The following is a 10,237-nucleotide window of genomic DNA, read 5'->3' on the forward strand; positions in this document are numbered from 1 at the left end:
AATTAAATAGTTTTTTATAATTTTTAACTTTGAAAAGGACCTTTCACCAAATGCAACTGAAACCGGCAATGTAAGTAATATTCTTAGTGCTATTGCTGTGTTTGGAACTGTTGAAATTAAGTCATTAGTAAAAAGATATTGTAATGGGGTTTGTGGATCATTAGACTGGTTTTCTGGAAAATGCAACTTTAAAGTATTGATTTCATTAAACAAATCAATACTGTCAATGTCTGTTTCACTACTTGAATCGTCTTTAAGCTTCAGATTTAAATCCTAACCAAGTTAAAATATCATTAATTATACTTCGACCCATGTCAGAAGAATTATTAACAAAATAATTGCAATTTGATATGCAATAGAACTGTTCGAATGCGTACAAGTACAAATTGAGAAGGAAGCTCTGTAGGGATTCCCTATTTTCGCCAAACCTGTCAACTTCTGTCATACAGCACGACTATTGGTACTTGGCTTTCGGGTGCCCGCCAGATGGTTCAACCTGCCGACAGACGTTTCGCATTGCATCTTAATTCTGATAAATGCCAATAGAGGCGCTGTTAACGCTATAATATAAATAAGAATATAGTAATTGCGCGCCAGTCGGATTTTTTTCTCCATGCAAAGACATCTCTTATGCTATAAGTAGGGTGGGTATTATGACAATTACTAATTATTACGTGACCAATCGCTCGATTTGCCGCCCCCTGGACGTGCCGCCCGTGTGCGGTGCACGCCTTGCACGCCCGCTTACGGCGGGCCTGTCCATGTATCTGGAAAGCTACCCCTCATCCAGGGACATCATATCAACATCTGCACCTCTAAGAAATCTTCAGAACTTCTCCAGTGGCATCCATCACCCATCCTACCCTTGAAGTCCCGAGGAAAGGGTTCACCCCTTTAAACTTTTAAGGTATTTATCAACCTTGGTTTTGATTGTAAACTCTCTCTCTATTAGGGATCTGACATGATTTAATTGAGAATGATACAGATCTAGTTGATTTCTATATGGTTAATTCTAGTATGTACATATGTGTAAATAAGTTTATATAAATAAATGGTATTTGTTTAGAAAATCTATCACTGAGTGTACTTCTTTCTTATGGTAAGCTGTCTCTCAAACCATCTCCATCCCAAATCTGACTGCCTACAAATGAGACCACTCGTGCCAAATCTGACTGCCTACAAATGAGACCACTCGTATTATTCTAACAGCCATCGTAATTTCTGTGTCCTATAAAACACAGTGGTGTCAGTCCTGATAAGGCATCTTGATGTGGTGCCAACCCTGCAATCACACAACCCTTGCCTACAGTACTGTTCAGAACCTGCTCCAGTGCCCCTTGCTTCTTTTCACCCCACAAGATTTAGTCACTGCCCAAAGAAGATGGTATCATCCACTTTGGAAACCACTGTTCTACATGGATGCTACACAATGCCCTACATGTTCCAGAAGATGTCTTTGCACTAGAGATCTAAGTGAACTCATTGATGAAATATATCAATCAGTTAGAATACTTCCCCACTACCAGTAGTATTTAGTCGAGGGTCTTGGTTTTTGCTTTCTGATAAACTTTTAGGATAACGTAGACTTCAATCTCAGTAATGAATGTAGTCAGAGAATAAGACAGAATCTCAACCTCTCTAACCAAGAAAGAAAGATTCTAATCTACTAGGTTACCTTTTGGCACCATAATTTCAGTATAGAATTTTCAACATATTAATTTAAATGATAACATTACTGCAGTGAAGAACAAGAAATGTAAACACTTTCTAGATGAATAAATTAGTTCATTGTTATCATGTTCTATTGATTACATTACACAAGATGTGAAGTGTTATAATTGTGTAAACAGTGTAAAATAATAAATATGATTCTCCTGATCATAAATAAAGTGTTTTTATTAATGAGTAAATTTCCAAAAGTGATCTAGACTTATTTCTATCATCAGTATATTAGACTGAAGCTACTTACTTTGTTATTAACCCATAGACTTATTCATGGAAATAATTATTAATGCATTGAAGGTTTTCAATTTCAAGAAAACAAACTTTTCAATGTAAAAAATCTTAAATTTGTGACTTAAAAATTTACAGTTTATATTTTTCATTAACCTAAAAACAATTTGTTCTGTAATGAAATTAAATATAATAATATTTATTTAAAAAAAAAAGAAAAGAAAAAAACACTTACTAATTTCATCTTGAAGATCACTAACAATTTCTCGAAGTTCCATTCTAGTTACTGTATCATGCATAACCTTGGGTGGCTTCTTTTTATAATTAAGTGCATCTTTTAACTTTTTATAATCTCTAGTCATTTTATTGTTATCAATTTCAAGCTGAACAAGTTTAGTCTTCAAAGAAGAATTTTCATCTTCTTCTGATTTTAATTTCTTTTTTAAAGATGTAATTAATTCATTCTCTAATTCAGTTAATGATGCTCGGCGAGGTTTAAATTCTGCTATAATTGTTGTTGGAGAGAATCCACCACTCAAAGCTTTTTCTAATTCTTCTTGTGCAGCTGAAAGTTTTTTCTCCAGTGTACTGATTTTAGTTTTTAATTCTAAATTTTCCACCTGTAATTCTCCAGCAGAATCAAGAGGTGGCTTCCTACTAATTCTGAGTTGAAGTCTTTTATTTTCAGTCATTAGTTTTTTTATTTTCATTATCTAAATCTGAAGTCTTTTGTCGTAACATTGCTGCTTCTTGTTCTATTAGTTGCAACTGCTTTTTCAAATCTACTTGGCTATCACTATCTAATGATCGACTTCGAACAATAACTTTAGAGGCTTTTCTTCTATATACTTGAACTTCAGTCTGTAATCTCTCATTCTCTTTATCTTTATCAATAAGTTTTTTTCTTAATTCTCGAGCTTCGTATTCAAGAAGTTTCATTTTATGTTCAAAATAAGAGCTAGGACTAGATTTTTTAGTTGGTACTGTACATCTGGAAGTTTTATATTTGTCATTGGCTGATTAACTAGTTTATTTTGAAGATATTTAATTTCTGACTGAAGATTATCATTTTCTTGCTCCAACTCATCTACTTTCCTTCTTAAAACAGACATTTCTTGTTCGCTCAAATCTAAATGTAATTTAAGTTCTTCCAAAGACATTTCTTCTTTATCTTCATTATTTGTTAATTTACTTTGTTTTGTAGTAGTCATTTTCTTTAATTGCATCATTAATATTTCATTTTCTTGTTCAAGTGTAGATAATTTTCTTCTGATAACTTTACTTTCATCTTCTGCGAAATTTAATTGTTCTCTAAGATCATTCTCTCTTTCCATTGCATCATAGAGATCACGAAGCAGACTTTCATTGCTCGGTGTTCCAGGATCTTTTGTTTTCATCATCTGAAACAGTAAATAAAGTAACTTTAAAAAGCTCTCAAAACCACTAAAATTAATCTAATACATCACCAAAAATATATTAAAAGTAGTTTTACAATTTTTGTTTATAACATCTTCAAAATATTTAAAATCAGTATATGTTTACATATTTAAAATTATTACAAATTAATTTTGCTGGAGAATAACTTATATCTGCCAGTTTCTCTTCTTTTGTTGTTCTAAAATAATAGTACAGTAGAGCCTCGATTATCCGACCCCCGATTAACTGACACCTTGGTTAACCGACTGTCCTAGTCATCAAATTTCAAATGTCCACAAGTGATGTGGCGCTACAATATTTGGCTATATCTTGGCTACTTTAATATTATTTTTACGTGTTTTAGCTGGCAACACTTGATCGACCATGAAAGGGAGCCAGTATTTAAACGAGGCTTAATTTTCTAATTTTTAACGATACAATAGCAACAATTATTATTTTAAAAAATTTTTGTTAGGTTTAACATCGATGAAAATTCAATGCGAAGTAGGTTAATAGCGATATACTAATATACTAATTACATGGGATATAATAATATACTACACTAATAATGGATTTTTTCATACTTTTCAGTTATCCGACTTTTCAATTATCCGACCAACCCAAGTCCCCAATTGAGTCGGATAATCGAGGCTCTACTGTATTTCAAATAAAGATAAGCACTTATGAAACTAATTCATACTCTGATAATATTTTAACTATTATTGTGTATCAGTGCTTAGAAGTCTGTTTTACTTTTGTTTTTAATTTAAAAAGTAATAATCAGTTAATATGTTCAAATGTTATCATATTTATGTTACAAATTTAATAAATCCATGCATAAAAATAAATTTTTTTATCAACATTTATAAATAGATGCACTTTCAAGGTCACAGAGTATCTGTATTAAATTATAATAAAATGATTTGAATGTAATTAAATAATTTGGATTCTTAAACTGATAAATTATAATCAGTTTAAAAATTTACAGCTACTTAATGTCTACCTAAAAAATTTTATTATTATATTATCTGAATAACTAATATAAATAAATTAAAATCAATAAAACAGATAATAAATATTCTGTTTCCATAAATTAAGGAATAAATGGAAAAATTATAATAATTTAGCTAAATATAGTCCAAAATGCACAAAACCAAAATATGTTACAGGCAAAGTCGTGCAACATTAATGTATGGAATACAAATGACTTATGCTTGCATAGGTTTATATATGCAAGAACAAACAATCTAGTCACGTAAGGCAGTGAAAAAAAAAAATTTCAAAATAGTCATTTTGTAAAAATGACTTCAAGATGACATTTACTAGTGGCACTATGGAACTATAGGCAAATTTGAAGCCAGGCAAAGTCAGGTAGACATTATAAGGTAGTTGAACATAAGTCAATCTGGTCCACAGGATGAAGAGCAAGTTCAAAAATAGTCTGCTTTCCAAAGATATGACTAAGGCAGCCTTAAAAGTAAGACTACAACTCTAACTCATATCAAATCTATGCTTGCAGCAGGTATAAGAAGAGAAGTATCAGCTTCTATGGTATGCAGAAGACTACCTAAAGCAGTATGGTATGCTAGGCAACCAGTAATATATATATATATATGTTACCGCTAAAGCTCGAAAGTCGTTAATGTGTACATTACCTAGCTAATCTGCAGATTAACTAGGGTGATCCATTAAAGTTGCTAAAATTGTTCTGTTTCTCAAATTACCTAGGTAATCTGCAGATTATCTAGGTAATCTGCAAATTACCTACTAGGCACTCGGTAAAGTGAAAATAAGACCTTTGCTGGAACAGCAGCAACATTTCTGTATGCTTAAATTAACATATTGTTCTTTATTTATTTTTCGATATCTAAAGAATCAAGTTAATATAATCAAACAATTGACAAATTAGTTGATAGAATCAATCATCAACCAATTAAAAAACATACAAAAAATCAAACGGTTTAAAATATGAATACAATTAGGGAAATTATTATATAGATAACCACCTATGGAGTTTCGGAACTTTGAGTATCTATCTGAACTGAGGGGACCAAGACGACTTCAACAATACCCTACTTTTAAACTGGAGACGAAAAATAATAAAGTTATCATACTTTTTCTAGTGATCGCATGATATAATTGTGCAGTTAATGTTACCTATGGTGAGTAAAATGGCAGCTCGTCTCTGATTCCAGCAAACAGAAGAAAGGAAACAGTGGGGATGCACGTTCTAACCTAACCTAACCTATTCTAATAAATTACCATAATTATTACCAACCAAATTATTAGAATAGGTTAGGTTAGGTTTGAGCGTGCATCCCCACTGTTTCCTTTCTTCTGTTTGCTGGAATCAGAGACGAGCTGCCATTTTACTCACCATAGGTAACATTATCCAATTGTGCTTACTTATTAGTGCAGTCTAAAGATTGGTGACACTTTGAATTTCATAGCAATTGGTTTTTGCGACAAGCACACCTATTTGTGGTACATTTATTTGTGGCAAAGATCTTATTTTTACTTTACCGAGTGCCTAGTAGGTAATGTGCGGATTACCTAGATACTCTGCACATTATCTAGGTAATTTGAGAAATGGAACAATTTTCACAACTTTAACGGATCACCCTAGTTAATCTGCAGATTAGCTAGGTAATGTACACATTAACAACTTTCGAGCTTTAGCGGTAACATATATACCCCTAACTACCCACCATAGAAAGGAACATTTGAGCTGGACATGCATGCATATGAACTGGAGTCCAAATCAATAAAAGTCCATCTTTTCCACAGGTAAGTCAAGATGTACTTAATAGAGTGATTATCACAAATTTTTATCTGGAGAGAACCAGTAACCTGGATGTGTATTTTTTAACTTGTAACAATTTTTCCATTTGTTCCTTAATTCATGGAAACCATTGCAAAATTTTAAATTTAGTTTATAGTTCATACAATTTTCAAAATGAAAAATAAATTTCATTCTTCATATGTGAAATATAATTGAGTTATTCCAAAGAACAATTTTTTTTTTTTTTTTTTTGAAAAATTTCTTTTCACATATTCACATATCACAGAGATGAAGTAGTTAAAATTTAATAGTAATCCATTCTTTTATATCTCATTCTAAGAATTGGTGAATTCAGAAAGACCAATAATAGAATTTACTAGTATTGTTATTATTTAAAAGTCAAGTAATAATTAATGTATTGTGGAGTTTTCAATGGGTTTAAAGAATAAAATTTTTTTAAATAAAGTTAATGAGTAAAACAATAATTTAAAATAGCAAGTCTTATAACCAGAATTAAAACTTACATTACAGAATTTTTGTTTGAATAGAATAAAACAAATATTTGAAATTAAAATTAGAAAATATGTGTTATGATCGTAATTATTATTAGTTACCATTATATATATAACAAATAGTATCTGGAATTTTAAAATGAAAGACAAAAGAGTGAATATTTAAGAGTAAGAGACAACATACTCAAAAAGAAATCAAGGATCCTGTTAAGGTTAAATTTAGAAATAATAATGAGAATGATTCAAAATAGATTTAAAAAATGCATTAATTTCTTCAAAAGGTGTCAATGAACAGATTCTATATTTACTTATTTATCGACAATACTAAAATAAAGAAATAAATTTGTTAGTGAATAAAAATTCCTGTAGCTATTTTATATACTTGTAATTAAAGTCATAAAAAAAGAGATGGTTTAGTCTCTAACTTCTCTATTTTTAAATATATTTAAACAATAACTACACAATAGGAATTTTAATTACTGGTAGGAGAACCAAATAAACAAAAAAATAATTTTATTAATTTCAACAGGTATATTTATTTTAAAATTCATCAAAGAAAATTAATGTTATAGCTTATTAATTTATTTATTTTCATTTTACTATGGTATATTGTAGATGTTGAATTGCATTATTCTCTTTTGATAGAACATATATTTCTTAATGTTGATCATTTTGCAATCGGAATGTTTTAAAAACAAAACTAAATTAAATAAAATAAGAAATGTGTAATTTGAATGCTTTTGTAAATATTACAAATCGAATCAAAGATAATTGTATAACATTTACTGTAGTTAATATGAGAGAGGAATATAGAACTGATGGGATAAGGCAATGTAACACATAGACAATCTGAGAAGTATGTCTCACAGGTAGAATTTCTACAGAAAATTCCCCTATTTAAATGTTAGACATGTGACAAAACCCTGGAAAACTCCATACGACCAGACTATTAGTCACGCTTGAACCCACAACAACCTACCGGTGTTTGGCAGCTTTATAAACTTGGCCACTGGTGGGCCCTAATAGGAGAGACGGACACACAATATGATTTAATACTATGTAACAATGAACAAATTTCTTAATTGCTATAAAACTGCAATGTATAAATAAAATATAAATTTTTTGATAAAAAACCAATAAAATTTTAAAATTTACAGCATAACTAACCTCTGGCATTGGAGAGAGACTTCTTCTATTTCCTTTTCCTTGAGTACGAAGATTTTCATTTTCATTTTCTAATTTTTTGTTTGTTTCTTTTAGAATCTCTAGTTCATCTTGCATTTTCACATAAACTTCCTTCGCAACTTTAAGTTCATTTTCTAATGTTTTCATTTTAGTTTTATCTACATCAATAATGGCAGTGGCTTGCATTTCTTTTAATCTGTTTTCAGCTTCGTTCTTTTCTAATTCCATCTGTTCACATTTTTTCTCCGATTTGCGTAATTTAAACTGTAAAACTCTACAGTTTTTGGATATTGCTTCAATTTCCCTCTTTAAATCTCTGAATTCTGATGCTTGATCCTCTCGAAAATTATCATGTAATTCTTCTAATTCTTCCTCCAATTTACGAACTTCCTTTTTAATTTCTTCATTTTCTTCCATTAAATCCTCACATAATGTTTCGGCTTGATGCAACTTTTCTGTTAAGCCGTTCACTTTTGTTGCTACTTGTTCGGGCGTCTCTCTCTTTTTTAATTCATTTTTAACTTCTTTAACTTCTATTTTCAAGCTTTTATTTTCATCCTTTAATTCTACGTTATTAGTTTCTAATTCATTAACTTTTGTCCTAAGTTTTAATAACTCTGAAGCAGTTTTCTCTAAAGATCTTTTATCTGCTTCCGAAACAATTCTCCTTTGTAAAATATCCTTCTTTTCTTTTTCGAGTCGAGTACATTTTTCTTCCAAGGATTCGATTTGTTTCTTTTGGGATGCTATGGTCGACTGCAAATCCTCAATAGAATCCTGATATACGAGAGTTGTTTCGGTCGTTTCGGTATTTTCTGTGGCGGCGACACTTTCGGAATCGCCATCAATTTTACTCTTAACGGACGTTTTCACGTGCAAGATAAATTCAACATCCGGAGATGTATTTTCTACCGTGTTATCACTGAGTGCCGACAACTGCTTATCGACTTCCTTCGCTGCAATAATTTTAATACGTTTTGCCTTCTGCGCTTCCGTTTCATTTTCTTCAGTCTTCTCGGATGCCCCGTCGGGTTCCGACCTCTCCAAAATAGCCTCGTCGGAAGACGTGCTATCGGTCACATTGCTTTCTTCACTCTCTTTGTTTACCTTCGCCTGACCATCATTTGACGAAGAACGCGACCTGGAACGTCTACCGGTGGAATTAAAAGTCCTTACCGACTGACCCTGTTCCGAACCATCCAGACTATGTCCGGCGGCCTTAAGAATCTCCGACCTCGTCCTACCCACCGTTTCGGTCTCACGTCTTCTACGGGGAGGGGATAGGACAACGCTCGGCGATTCCTTTTCTTCCTGTTTCTTTCTCGGAGCCGGCGCCTTATCCTTCGCATCCAATTTGTGCTCGCTGAGATCTCTGAAGCACCTACGACATCTAGTCGGCCTAACACCGTGAGGCATAAATCCAGGACACGTGGGACCGCTCATTTTTTTTTACAATTTAACACAAAATACAGGAAATTTTTTACAGTTTCAAACCCAGAATATAACCGAGCATCTCCTCTGCAGTTTTAGCAGTCAATATAGTTTAGTAAGCAAGAGAAGGTCATGGTTAGGCCCATAAATGATGGCAGACGAAGGAAACAAAGTGAAATTTATCCTCTTCCCTTACATCCAAACGAACTCAGCTGTTGTCCTCCATGTGTTTCTTCTTCTCCCTTTCTCTGCCTGGGAATATTTAACGCACCATTCCCAAATTTAAACCGAGCCAGTACATTTAATATATAAATAGCCTCGAATAAAAGACTAAGTTACTTTCGTTATTTATAGNAAGCACGTAAACTAGTTTTCTAAAGTAATTCAAAATGTTTATATCATATTTTGATATAACACAAATAGTGATTTTAAAAAACTTATAAAATAAACAAACACTGTGAACAATAAGGCAATCGTTCGAAACTAATTTAAGATTCCAGAAGTTTGCGGTACTCCAGTTTGGGAAACACAGATAGGTAGATCTATGGTAAACTTTGACCAAGCAGAGGCCGTTTGTTCGTATACATCGGATGCAGAACAATTCTTTGGATGTAATCAGAATGTGTTTATTATTTACAGAAAAATGGTTATCAAATAGATTTAAAATATCAACAAATCTTTACATTTTAATTAAAAATAATAATGTTTTTAAGAAAACATTAATATTATTAATATTCTTTCAGGAGAAACTTCAGAGAATGCCAATTTTCTTCTTCTTTATTATCTTTTCTCCTTGAATATTCTAAAAATTTCTGTTTATGAAGTAAATCTGTTAGAAGAAATGTGTTGAATCAGTTACGCTGTTAAATAAGAATTTATTAGAAAGTTGCTTGGTGCATTGAAAAAAGAAATCATTTGAAAAACCACCGACGAAATCGTGTTTATAAAACATGTTTTA

The 10,237-nt window shown here is 31.7% G+C and overlaps 1 pseudogene; it reads right to left on the reverse strand.

Moving 5' to 3' along the window:
* Nucleotides 1-9,637, reverse strand: part of LOC111640594 — a 68,451-nt pseudogene extending 58,814 nt beyond the window's left edge.
* Between the last annotated feature and the right edge of the window lie 600 nt (nucleotides 9,638-10,237).

This window comes from Centruroides sculpturatus, unplaced genomic scaffold, assembly GCF_000671375.1.
Source record: "Centruroides sculpturatus isolate CEXI.00-Female unplaced genomic scaffold, Cexi_2.0 scaffold1365, whole genome shotgun sequence".
NCBI classification, from domain to species: Eukaryota; Metazoa; Arthropoda; class Arachnida; order Scorpiones; family Buthidae; genus Centruroides; species Centruroides sculpturatus.